General features: G+C 28.2%; 1 protein-coding gene across 1 annotated transcript in view; it reads left to right on the top strand.

The window, feature by feature from the left end:
* The window catches only part of LOC142326906 (uncharacterized), a 249,229-nt gene that overhangs the window by 211,312 nt on the left and 22,874 nt on the right, over window positions 1–15,043 (top strand). The window lies entirely within an intron of this gene.

Raw genomic sequence — 15,043 nt, 5'->3', positions numbered from 1 at the left:
TTTTATATTAAATGACATTAGATGCAGATCATTCCTGAAAAAAACATTGCCTTGTTGAAGGAAAATAAATATCCAATACCAAATATTCCTCTTTTTTTCTTTGCCCTGTCCTTATAGAATTTCATTTCGGGTCGATTGTCCTAGTTCTCTTACGCCATTCTGCCGTATTTTTAACAATTTTAGGACGTATTCCATCGTCACCGTATATCTTTTTATAATTCTAGTGTAGGATGTAGAATGATAACCACGGGTTGTTTTGACAGAAAACCATTCTTGCCATATAGTCATCATCTTGACGCATGACATAGCCATAATAGCGCAGGAGGTATTACTTAAATTTGTATTGTATCAGCGTGGCTTGGAAAGATTCACAAATATATTCATTTCTTATCTTGTCCGACCTGTTTCTCCTCCGGTCCATCACAACGAGCATATCTCTGAGGTATTCAATAATAATCCACCGGCTTAGTCTAATGGTAAACTCATCATCGCAAATCAACTGATTTCGAAGTCGAGAGATCTAAGGTTCAAATCCTAGTTACTTTTATACGGATTTGAATATTACATCGTCGATACCGCTGTTGTTTTAGTGGTTGGGTTTCAGTTAACCACACATCTCAGCAATGGTCGACCTGAGACTGTACAAGACTACACTTCATTTATATTCATACATATCATCCTCATTCATCCTCTGAAGTAATACCTTACGGTGGTTCCGGAGGCTAAACAGAAAAAGAGAGGTAACCAATATCAATTATTCCATGCTACTACGCTTGGTAATATTTAGTACGGAATTTAATATTTTCTCATAGATTTCTTCATTAAACAAAATATACGTCTTTTTTATGTTTCTAAAGTACAATAGAATATAAAGTAATAATATAAATAAATAATATAAAAAATATGTAAAGTATAATATAGTATAATATAATATAAAGTACAATAACATAGATTTCCAAACTGTCAAGTAACTACGTTTAAGCAAAAAGTCTAAACTCCTGTAGATATCGGCTGTTTTTTTTGAATTTGTTGTAGTTTTTTTTTTTAATTTTCCTGTTTAGTGATTTAATTTACATAAGCTTGTAGTTCATGGAATATTGTAAGAATATTTTTTTGTATGTGTGAAAATGCCATGGTTATCTGATATTAGACCTAAGTATCTTTTGGACGAACGGTAAATGACGCCACATCATTTCATTTAAAAGATCGGCATATACTAATATAATTTTATTTTCGTACCCGCTAATCTAATGATACTGGATTTTTTATTAATAGAATAATTTGGTTTTTTATTTCAATAATAAACATGCCAAGACTGACGTCATAAGGACAACGTGAGGTTGACCGCATGATGATTCCACAACGGGTTACGTTACAATTCGATTGTTTGCCTTAAAAATAAAAAAAGATTTGAGTTGTCCAAGCGTGTGGTTCAATATTGAATCTGAAAATAATTGGTATCTACTTCAGTATCTAATTGCAGTATTACTTCACGAATCGATGATCCGTGAAGTAATACTGCACTTATTACTTTGTAAGTGTAACCCTCGATTTTTATCTAATCCGTGGACACACGTTTTATATTATTATTAAATGAGTTTTTTATTTCTCTACTAATTAGTTCAAATTGTTCTAATTGCAGAATAAAAATTTTACCAATCGAATTTATTTCTGTTTTATGTAAAAACGTTTTGTTGCCACATTTTCCTACTGTTGGTGTTTTTCGTGTTTTATTAGCAGCTATACTCTTTTGTAAACTAATACTTTTATAATTTTTTTTAATGAAATAATGGGAATTAAAGAAAAATATTTCTACTGTAGTACTTTCATTTACGTAAGAGCATTTACTATTAAAACAAGCTGTCGTATATTCTCTTTTAAATCTTATTATTTCAAGTACATTATCAAGTTTTTGTACACTATCTAGTTCTATCAAGTACTGCTACCTAGCGGCGCGATTTGTAAACCCACATTTTTGAGGAAATAGTTACATATCCGAGTCCCGCGGTTCATCAAATGGAAGAAAATAACGTTGTCTAACAAAATTCGAGGTATTTTTTTTAAAAGTATTCTTTATTACAGATCTAATTGAACTGAAATATAAAGTTATCATGCTTTATATTTTCATTTTACTTTTAGGTTAGGTCTTGTTTAGAACTGTAAACATAGTTCCTTGACTTCACCGTCGTCCGGTTCTGCGGACTCTTACCGGCAAAGTTCTAACGAACTTCTTGATTGTAAAAGTCTAGTTAACATTTTATTATATGTATTGATTATAGTTAAATATTTTTCCGTTATAATAAAGTTAATGTTTTAATTTTTTTTTAATCTAAAATAAGAAGTATATTTTATCTTAAAATTAAAAGGCTACTTTTTTAAATTAATTAGATAATGAATATCTGAGGGCTTAATTTAATTAACTCAATTAAGTTTTAAAAAATTACTAAGAAAACGTTTAAAACTTTTTTTTAGAAATATGAACTTTCATAAGCACTTTGTTAACAGATATATAATCCACATTAAAAATATTCATCCAAAATAAATTCAACAATAAAGAATCACTTCTTTTTTTATCGGTCTAATCGGTTTGAATTTTATTTTACTTCATAATTCGACAATGTAATATAAAAAAAAAATTATCTAACTGATTGCAGAATTATCTGATTGTAGAAAAGAATAAACTGGTACTTTCAATTTCCATACAAATACACACACTATTATTGGAAAAAAAAATAGTAGTGTCTTGGTCAATGAAGCGAGAATAGCAATTACTGAACTTTGGGATACATAGGGGCATGCGGGCAATCCACGCCATCTCACCCCTTGATAGATCAGCAGCCATTTTATGAACGAATGACTTGAGTCGATCTGATCAATTGAGTCACACAATTGAGAAATGATGATTGCATAAAAAAAATACATTTACTAAAAAGATTAGTGTATTAAATATATATATATATATTCTTTTAACTGTTATTAAAATATTATTTTAATGTTATCGTCCTTTAACTTTATTAAATAACATTTTGTTTATTTAGTTAGCCAATTGATAAGCGTAGAATAATCAGCAAAATTTTTAATTTTTTTAATCACAGGTTTGATTATTAAATAATTCAGACATTTTTACAGGATTTTCTGATCAATTTTGATTATCAAAAAATTTCTCTTTTAATCCAAATACGAGTGGATAAAATATATGTAAACGAAATTAATAATTTTTTATATAATTTACAATCTCTCAACAGTACTGATTATTTATTTATAATGTATTTATTTAATGTATTTATAATGTATTATTATAATAATTCACTAGTTCCTATTTAAAAGAAATATATATATAATCGGATAACCATACTTGTTTATAACTTGATTTTTCAATCACTAAATAGAAATTTTATTAAACAAATGTTTGATTTATTGAACATCGATTTTTATTAAAATAAAAAAGAAACCGTAAACTTTAAATTGTCTTTGGAGGTCTACCAAAATCGTTGTCAATATTGAGCAGAGAAATAAGTGAATTCAGACAATTTTTTTGGGTATTTGAACCTTGAAACAAAGTAAATTCGTTTAAGATGAAATTTTTGTCGTAAGATATTCAATAATTTGGATTATTATTTTATTTTATAATTTTAAATTTAATGATTGCGACAGAGAATTAACTATTTTATTCCTCGTAATTATGTAATTTCTAAAAATAAAATCTTTTTTTTCTAAAATATAGATTTTCTCTTCATAATTTATTAACCCACCTGGGCTGGTTTAGTGGTTAAACTTGTCGCCGCAAAATCAATTGTTTAACAGCTGATTTTCGAAGTCGAAGGTTTTGAGGTTCAAATCGTAGTAAACTTTGGTTGATTTTTTACAAATTTCAATACTAGATAGTGGATACTGGTATACCTTGATGGTTGGAGTTCAACTAACCACACATCTTAGGAATGATTGACCTTCCTTTTTCCTGTTTAGCCTCCGGGAATTACAGTCAGGTATTACTTTAGATGATGATATGTATGAGTGTAAGTAAAATATAATCTTGTACAGTCTCAGGTCGACCATTTCTGAGATGTGCGGTTAATTGAAACCCAACCACAAAAGAACACCGGTATCCACGATCTAGTATTCAAATCCATATAAAAATAACTGACTTTATTAAAAATTGAACGCTGGAACTCTCGACTTCCAAATCAGCTGATTTGCGAAGACGCGTTCACTACTATATTAACCTGATGGGTAAGGAATGGTCACCCTGAGTCTGTAAAAGACCACATCTCATTTACATTTACATGTCATATTTACATTTACATGTCATTCTCATATCGTTGGGACATGAAAGGTAGTTGCTTATTGTTCACTAGTTGAACATATTGCAACCTAAATACTACAAATAAAAATCCAATAATTTAATAAGTTTTTATCAGAGTTCTCATCTCCAAATGTAAACTTATATTTTCGAAATCTTTTTGAATCAAAACTTATTACACTATTATTTTTAAAAAATGAATAAAACTATCAATCAAGTTAAGAAATAATTAACTAAATAAAAATTAAAATGATACTTTAGTTTTCAAAATCACTTATAGTGAGATGAAGACCTTAACAATTTCAGGGGAGAAACATAAAATACTGTTTAAAATAAATATTTTAGAAATACTCCCATTAAAGATGCTATATAATATAATGAGATCAGATTACTTCTTGGAATACTAAGAGGAATATTTTCAAGGAAATTAGAAGTATAAGGAAAATAGTTTTCCGCTTTTAGTAATTTATTTTAAACACTTTAAATGTAAATACTTTGGTTTGAAAGTAATTTTTTTTTATTAGTAAAATTAAAATTTTTTTAAGTGATCCAACGAATTATGATTGATTATGAATTTATTTTTGTATAAACAATATATTTCCACTTACCAACAATTTTTCTAATGTATTACCCAAGCGCTTTCAGAGTCATTTCTCCATCATCAGGGATTATTTAAAACTATGAATTTGTATCCGTGCATATAATGTTATATTATGTATGATTACAATTAAAATGAATAACTATATACACGGATACTAATTCATAGTTTTAAATAATCCCTGATAATGGAGAAATGACTCTGAAAGCGCTTGGATAATACATTAAAAAAATTGTTGGCAAGTGGAAATATATTGTTTATACGGATTATATCAATACCAACGGTGCCAAATGTTAAGAAAATTAAATTTATTTTTATATTTTATGACTGTTTTCCTTTTACTTTAATCAACGTTTTAGTAATTTTGATATTCTACTTTTAGTTTTTAATGAAATGTTTTGAGGCAGTTCGTAAACTTAAGGAATGAGTATCAGAGCGATTCAAACCAAAATGAACTCACCAAATACATACTTAATACATAAGTTATTTATTATGTATATAATCAAGATCTTTTGGTTATAGGAATACTAATATTCTTAAATATAGTTTTACAATTAGAAACAAAATCTTCACTAGATTTTGTAAAATTCTACGCTTTTCCAAAATGATCCATCATATCATTTTAAAACTTAAAGTTATTAATACAAGTATTTGGATGGAGATACGTAAGACAGATTAAATATAGTTTAGTTATTGTAGAACGAAAGGAGGTGTTAGGCGATACAGAAGCAAGTATCAAACATCAAGCTGCAGTTAAGCGGTTGTTAGATGGAGAGGGAGTCTGATAGCGCTGAGGGGGCCTCCAGGGACGACTGTCTTAGTGATGGATAACCCGTGCTCCCCCTCTCTCTTCTCATCTATACCGCTTCATCCCCGCGCCACCATCACACACACAACTACCCTTACAGTTAACAATGTCAAGGGGTTGTGCCTTCTGTAATTCAGTGTGTGCCGGTACTACGCGTGCCACATATCGCCGCTCGTCTAAACCCACCAGTCACCCTAACCCTTCCATCTTAGCATTTTTTTATTATTATCATTTCCTTTTATTTAGTTGTATTTGTATTAAAATGTACTTAAGCTGTTCCGTTCATTCCTACCCCCACTTATTTCTCGTAACTATTCTTCCGTTAAAAGGGCAGAGAGTCATATTATTGTAACTACTCTAATTTATGTTTGAATTCCCCCCTTCAGTACAGCAGTAGCTCGTGATCCCTGTCCTAACTCCATCTCATACGGATAGATTGTACTGCCGTTGAAATCTCGAAGGTTTTTTTTTTAGTTAGAATATCGGGTTATCTTTCTTTTTAACTCCCATAGTTATTAATCAGCGTAGTAATTTATCGCAATTGTTTCATTTATTAATTAACATCACAAAATATAAATTAAAAGGATTTTTTCGGAATCTACCTCTAATTTAAAAAATATTATGATTAATAATTAAAAATAAAAGAAAATTTGACTACAAATAATTCCAAAGTTAATCTTTAATAATTTTAGAAAATCTATGAAAAGAGTGAATAAATTATTTAGTATGAAAGAAGAGGAAGAATAAAAGCCGGAAATGTTTGTAGAACCTTCAAAACAAAGGACCTTGCAGGACCTTCAAACTAAATATTTTTAATAATTTTTTATTGTTTTAGCTTTTTAACCGGAATTTACCTATTGTCCGTGGGTAAATCCAAATTTTTAACTTTTATAATTTTTTTTTCATTTTATATATATACATATACACGAGACAAAGGGCTCCTCTCCCTGGTTCCTTGCTGTGTTCGTTATCTTCATAGGTGTGAGAATTAAAGCTTAAAAGCTCTCTTTCCTCCAGCGTTTTTCTCGTTCTTGACATAGAAGCTCTGACACGCTCCTGCTGTAGATGAACGTATTCCTTCCGGTTCTTCTTTCTATTATCTTAGAATACCCTATATTTTGAGAAGGGGTCAAGGTAGAAAGCTGAAAATTATATATATTATAAAACGCATAGTGTATTATTTTTACAATGAAAAACGAAAATCAAAAACGGTATTAGATCGTCGTCCAAGAAGAAAAATCACAAATTCACCCCAAGGGGGCTAGGGTTTCGATCTATGATTCAAAATCTTCCCTTAGATAACGCAAATATATCCTGAAAATTTGAAACCAATTGGTCGGTTGGTTCTCGATGATGCTGTTGCAAACGAACAGGACCGACACAAACTTATATATATATATAATATATATATATATGGTAAAGTTTGTATCGGTTTTGAAACTATATAATATTATATATATATAAATTATATATATATATTTGGTGTGTGTGTGTGCGCGTGTGGTGTCATGTGAAACTTGGAATAACTGTAATGAAAATAAATGAGCATAAAAAATACGCAAAATAACAAAACAAACAAACATACCATCTTTAGATTGTAATGTTAGGATGAAAATATAATTACATAAACAATTTCTTTAAAAAAATTATTATTAAGCCTGCAACTTTGAAAATGTCGGATATCAATTAGAATTTTTCATTTTAGTAGAAATTTTTTTTGGCTTGATGGTAACAAATAGTTATTTATCATAAAACAGGTTTTTTTTAAATAAAGAATACTAGCTGGAAATGCAAAACACTTTTAGACTGAGAGAGAAAAATCCGTTTCAATATATATATTATGAATAGAGTAATGGTTATTTCATTATTCATATCGACAGTGAAATATCAAAGCCCAATTACAGTCACTTAATTGTTCTGTTATATTAGTCTAAATGTTTTAAACTATGAGTAGTGAATGCTAAACCTGACCGGGATTCCAACTCTTCGCGAAAATCAGTAATGCTATCATTACTTCACTTATTACACTCACGATCGAAACCTTTGACCCATGGATTTTTTGTAATACACCAAAATATATTAACATTTCACTGAATTTTTGTTAGAGATTTTTAGTTTGCTTATTATTTATACAGAGTGCTCTACGAAGAATTTAACAAACTTTAACAGGACATATTCTACTGATGAAAATAAAAAAGAAAGTTCACATAAATGTTTAGTTAAAGGGATAAATTTAGTGGTGTTATACGAAATATAACTTAAAAATTTAAAAGAAAAAATAGATCTCAGAACTGTCTATATTTTTAATAGATTTTAAGAAATTTGGGATAAATCTTTTCAGATTTGGGTTGAAAAACATATTATTTTATGTTTGAAATAAAATAACTTTATTAAATGGATAATAAATACTTAAAAGTTTAAAAAAAAAGCTTACTGAATTTGATTTTGAGTAAAGAAGTAAATAAAGTCTACAAAAACTAAATGACAAAACGTAAGAATTTCGAAGTTTATTAAAAAAAGTCATATAAGAATTAGGGGGGGGGAGATTTTAACTTGGTATTAAACGAAACAAAATGTTTAATATTACAAAAGAATTAAAATATTTTAGAAAAATAATAACTTAAAATTTATATATATTTGTGAGTGCATTTTTTTTTCTTTTTTGTTAGGAAGGAATGTTTCATTACAATTTTTAGTAAAAAAAAACAAAACAGACAACACTATTGTTTGACTTTCTCATCCCGCAGGTTCTTTCTTCTTTTTTTCCTGTTTAGCCTCCAGGAATCATCGTCAGGTATTACTTCAGAGGATAAATGAGGATGATATATGAGTGTAAGTGAAGTGTAGTCTTGTACAGTCTCAGGTCGACCATTTCTGAGATGTGCAGTTAATTGAAAAACCCAGCCACCAAAGAACACCACGATCCATATAAAAGAAACTGCCTTTACTAGGATTTGAACGTTGGAACTCTCGACTTCGTAATCAGTTGATTTGCGAAGACACGTTCACTATTAGACAGACCAACCCGGTGGGTACGCAGGTTCTTTCTGATGCACGGCTTACACACTCATACAGCCACAATTTAATTAAAAATATTTATCATTTTATTTAAATATAATATTTTTTTCGTTTGTTTAATTCAATGATTCTAAATAAAACACGCGCCCATACCGTATTTAATTCGCGGTGTGGCGGTACTAGCGATGACGGTCGGCACTAACTATTATAATTTCACAACTTACATAGAACAAATTTTGCTTATACGGCCAGTAGAATGTTATAGCTGTGAGGCTTAACGCACAGGTACCGAGTAAACCGGTCGATCGAGTTCGAGAACCCAGCCAGACCGAGTTACTTTTTTACACTTTAAATATTATTCATTTATTTAATTCTACCGCTCACCTGTGACGTAACAACATAGCAGTAGTTTAGAGCATTTTTTGGGGTGGGGGTGCGATTTTTCAAAAGTTTTTTTGTTTAAAATATTGTTATTTTTTAATTGTTAACAAATTTGCTTAAGAAAAATATGACCTTAATTAGGCGAAATTTGCTCTGCAGTTGACCTTTTAAGTTGAAAACTTAATGGCATCAATGCCCGATATGTAGAAGTAATCTGACCAAGTTTGATCAAAATGGATCGAGTAGTTCTGGAGATATAAGGTGATTTAGAGGCAACACTGAACACTAACATTAACATCCAGAAAATTTCTATCCGTTTTTTTTTTTTTTTTGAGTTGCTTAGGTGCCAAAACGTCAAGATCCGGTGAAAACCGCTTATACCCAAATTGGACCGATTATAATACTTTTCCTTCTAGAGCTGCTATAGCACTAGAAGGGAAAGTAATATTATTTTTTATTTAGCACATCTACAGTTTTTGTGCGTTTTTAGAGAAAAATGAAACTGCTTAGAAATTGTTCCGATAGTCACAAATAACTCTTCACAAAGTAATAGTAGATTAGAGCATTTTAATAATAAATTCACCTGATGAAATTTATAATCACCATGTACGTGTATAATGATTTTTTTTCTTTTTAATAATCGGTGCCACTCGATTTATAAAAGTATTTTTTTTTATTATTATTTTTCAAAATTTAATTGTTTATTCGTAGGTAAATATTATTGTAACCATGATTATAATGCATAACTAAATTTACCTTTACTTAAAAGAAAAAAAAATCATTAATTCATTATGCATACATACTATTTATTTATGAATAACTCAAACTGTGCAGTTTTCTTTCATCTGTTTATACGTTTCCTGAACATGAAGGTCAAATAAATTATTATTGTTATTCATAATTGAATGTATAATCATATGGATAATAAATACATTATAATATTATACATATATATGTTAATTCAACAATAATGTGCGCATGTCCGTACGTAAATTCAAGTATACATTACCCTAAGCACAAAATTATACATTAATGTGTATTATTTATTATTCAGATTTAATATTACTGCCATTTTATTTATATTATTATTTAAGATAATAGAAATATTACAATAATAAAATTAATAAATATTTATTTTTAATTTGGTTTTAACCTTCATTCATTTTATGTATATAAATATATATAGGTTTAAACGTAAATAATAATAATTTTTAAATATATTTTATGTATAAATTATTAAAATGACTAATTAGTTATAAATAATTTAATAATTTATACTGTGTTTTATATATTCATTTTTAGTGAGGTGGTTATTTTTTAATTACTATTTTTAATTAAGGTAGTTAACCCTGAATTTTTTAACTGGAATTAATCATTATTAAAATTCAGTAATTTTTATTATTTATAATTAAAAAAAAAGCTAGTAAAGTATTGCACGATTTTCTTGACTACGTCCGGCAGTGGTCATATTTTATTTTACAAATCGTAAAAAATTAGTAAAACAAAAACTCAATAAATCTGTAAAAAAATAGTAAAATAAAATTGCAAAAACTTTTACGAAATTGTAAAATAAAATAGCTTTAAAAAGTCATTATATTTTGTTGAACAATTTTTTCGTATTAACAGATTCTTTAATAACGCCAGTATTCACCAAAACTGGCTTTGTAAAAGTTGAAATCGAAAAATAAACAAAACCTTTCCCCATTTATTTTTTTAAATTTGAGAGCCTAAACATCAAGGGGGAATTTTTTTTATCGATTATGATGATTACCAAAGTAAGCATCAAAATCCCCAAATTTCAAATAATTTTTTATTGGTTTCTTACCCAGTGCGAAAAATTTAGAAAAATTTATTTACAAAAGAGTGATCCTTAACAAACGAAAAATAAAAATGTTTATAAAAATATTCAATCTAGGTTAAGCTTAACGAATTTGCTGAAGCGAGTTTTTGTAAATCTAATAATATTCCTTCAATAAAGGCTAAAAGAAAAAAAGAAAAATCTTTTTCTGAATTTTAAATTATATGTCTATAATTTTTAAAAATTGTAGACATTTCTTGATAGATCTATATATGAAGTATAAACTTTCAAAAATTATTTTTAAAATATTTAAACCAAAGGGAGAAATAACAAAAGAACAAAAAACATATATATCAATAAAAAATATGTATGTAGAGGTAGATGTGATTTTTTTGAATTTTTTATGTATGGATTAAAGGAAAAAATTGCTTTAATAAAGTTTTCTCTCAAATGCCTCTGAAGAAAATGAAAAGTGTTTTTTTACTGAGATTCCCCTTTAACGAATTTTGAAAAAATTAACATGATCAACATCCCATATATACAAATATTTGAACCGAATTTGAAGAAAATCGGTTTGGGCAATCCTGAGATATAAGCCCAAAAGCAGTGCGACACGTACTACGTACATATGTTTTTTGGTCTAGATAAACTGTTTGCACCCTAAAATCTAAAGATATGCAAAAAAAGCGATACTCCCTTTTAATACAGCTATTTTAGCTATATTTGCTGGAAAAGTAAAGAAGATCTTGTAATAGTGATTTTAAGGATATATTTTTAATATATTTTTGTTATATATAACTTCCGAACAACGTTAGACATTAATTTTATAATTATATTGTATCAAGTTATCATTTACATTATATAAGTTAAATTACACTCCGTGGCGCGAGTGGTAACATCTCGGCCTTTCATCTGGAGGCCCCGGGATTGAATCACGGTCAGGCATGGCATTTCTACACACTACAAAAATAGTCATCCCATCTCATCATCTGAAGCAATACCTAACGGTGGTACCGGAGTCTAAAAAGGAAAAAAAACTTAAATTATTCGGTGTTCCTCTTGCTACCATATGTTATTTATTACTCAAAAGAGTGATATTAATATATATATATATATTAAGTTGGTTTTGAAACAAACATAAAAAATTACAACTGATCTGATTTGACTGTTTTCCTTTATCAGTCAATTTTCAATTTTTATGTTTATGTTTCAGTTTTTGTTTGTGTTTATCTCCTTTCCTGAAAATTTTTTGTTAAAATACATCTTCAGCTTGCAAACCATTAAAAAAAAAAAAAAAAAAGTTTATACTAATAGAAGGTCAAACGCGCTTTCCCAGTTTTAATTAGAATTAAAACTTCTCAGGAAGTTTTAGTCACAACTAAGTCAAGCCAAGTTCAGCAAAGTTTTAGTCACAACTTGGTAGAGTGGCTTCTATCCTTGGAATCACTAAAAGTAATTTTTAAAATATCAATTTAATATAAATAAATAATTACTTCTGATTAATAATGTTTCAGGAGTACTTTACTTGAAGTCATATTTGATAGAATATTTATACACACGTGTTCTTTGAGACCTATCTTTTGTTTCGATTATTTTTGTTTTTGAATATATAAAAGAATTATTCTTTTTGCAGAAATTTTATAAAAATTGCCTGGAAATATTAAAAGTACAAGTTAAACATTACTGATCTGCTTAAAAATTAACATTTAAAATCATATGAACCGTTTTAGTAAAATTTTAAATGTAATTTTGTTTTTTTTTTAATGTAAAAACTATTATTTTACAATATTTTTTTTTTTTAAATTGCTCTCAGACGCTATGTGTAGAGGTGTATTTACATAAAAAAAAAAAAAAATTTTAAGTATAAAATTATTAAATTTTGAAAATTTTCAATTCTTTAGTGGTCCTAAATAAAAAAAAATTATTAAAATCCCGTATCAGCAAAAATTTTAATTACATATTTAATTGGTTTACGCTTGTGATAGATAGCTTTCTAATGATAAATTCTAGTCACCGTATTGTCACATGGAACTCTCGTCAAAATTCAATTTTATATTAATTCAAAACCAATACGCAATTTCATTTATTTAAACAGCTAAAAACATTACTTAAGTAAAAAATAATTTCGAAAAACCGCACTGAACTCGGTCAATCGTTCCAAAGGTATTGAGGATAAAAAACGCAGTTTCTGGTTGAAAAACGTAAAACAAATCAATCTGACTGGCTGTCAGCCGTCGGGAGTAAAGAATTGTCCATATAATCTAAAACTATCGAAAAGTATTTTGTATAAATCGTTTTATTTACGGAAATTGAATTTTCACAATTTTGTTTTCTAAATTATTCACGTGATTTTTAGAAAATAGTGGCACCCTCTTTAGCTTATTAAAATTTCTCTTTGTTTATTTTTAAAATTTTTTCATAAATTGGCTTTAGATGACTGCTTTATCTTACTTCATTCATTTTTAAATAATAAAAGAAAATTATGAGTCCATGTAGTTGGAGAAGTAGCCTCTTTCATCCAGAGGTCATGGGTTCGAATCCAGGTCAGCCATATAATTCTTTTTACATGATAAAGGCTCCCCTAATGCATTCTGTCTAACAGAGAATACAATTTGGTTCCCTTTTTATGTTCTGTCTGAAAAGTAATAATTGGTTATGAAATTGTTAAGTGCATAATAACAAAATTAAATATAAAAAACATGCATAATTATTTGTAATTACAGCTAATTTTACAATAATTAATTTTTACTTATAATATTTCATTAAGTAATTAATTTATTAATTACTGAATGTGTAGTTGCATCCCGTGAGAAAGATAACTAACAAATTTCTATATCCAACTTTTTTTATTACTTGTGTGTTTCAAGGTAATTTTTTTTTTCTGATGAGGGGGAATCCCATTTACTGACAAAGTGTCAGACTTGCAACAGGTTCTGCTAGTTGTTATTAAATTGTGTTTATATACCTGTGCCCTATCGACTAAACCTAACCACCTCACCAACTCCTCTTCCCGGGGCCAGATCTGCATTCAAGCACTACACAACCCCAGGAGGTGCTTTTGGGCAGGGGGGAATCCAGAATCTTCGTGCATCATCTTGTGTTTCAAGGTATTGCACCCATGTAAGGTAAATATTTCGTGTCATACTAATGTAGTAATTATTTTTTATTACTACAACATCTAAATTAAATTTATCAAGAAAATTAACTTAACAAAGAGAAAATTAAAGAAAATACAATATGCTAGCACCATCCGCTTTTCTTGCTAATATTCTTATAACAAAATATGAATGACTGTATAAAAATTTATAGTATTTCATATCAACAAACTCAGTTCATTTAGATTGTAATATGTCTCCAGTGTTTACAAGAAAACTGTTTAGAGTACATCCAGTTACCTCTAGAATCTGATTCTCTGGTTTTCTAAAAATAATTAATACTAAATTTTATAGAAATTTGTAATCTAGTGATCAATCCCTTGTTCTCAAAAATCTTCCAATTAAAGGTAAAAATAATAAAAATATTATATTATACAGATCACTCTTCTGCAAAACGTGTTCTGACTTCATTATTATATAAAAAAACATTCAATTCTATCAAAACATTTAGCCCTCCTTAGGTCTCCTGTTAACAAAAATGAATATATTGAAATGCGTGAATCTTTTCCCTCACTGCATGAAAATGGTGTTATATAATGCATTATTTCCGGTAAAAGAAGGCATATTATTATTATTATTATTATTATTATTAGCTCTTGATGTATTAGAATACATGTACTGAATTCAATTAAGAAAAATACAATTTTGATTAGATAATGGTTGAGAACACATTTAAGATTCAATCAAAAACATTTTTTAACATGTTAGCTTGATTAAATTGTGTTTTTTGCAAAAGTTAAAATATTGCAGAAAATAAGAAAGTATATTTATATAAACTGATCATTCTTTGCAATCACAAAAACTAAAATGAAGATGTGTTGTTCTTGTGAATTCTTTAAATAGAATTATTGTTACATGTCTTAAGCTGTGATATTCTTTACTACAACAATTTGAATTTTCTTTCCTTCTCCATTTGTGAAGTAAGAATTTGCGATTATGATAAACTCTGTTAAGTACATCCCATAGATTTTACGTAAAACCAGAT

The sequence above is a fragment of the Lycorma delicatula genome, chromosome 6, assembly GCF_047948215.1.
Source record: "Lycorma delicatula isolate Av1 chromosome 6, ASM4794821v1, whole genome shotgun sequence".
NCBI lineage: Eukaryota > Metazoa > Arthropoda > Insecta > Hemiptera > Fulgoridae > Lycorma > Lycorma delicatula.
This window is presented reverse-complemented; position numbering and strand designations above follow the sequence as displayed.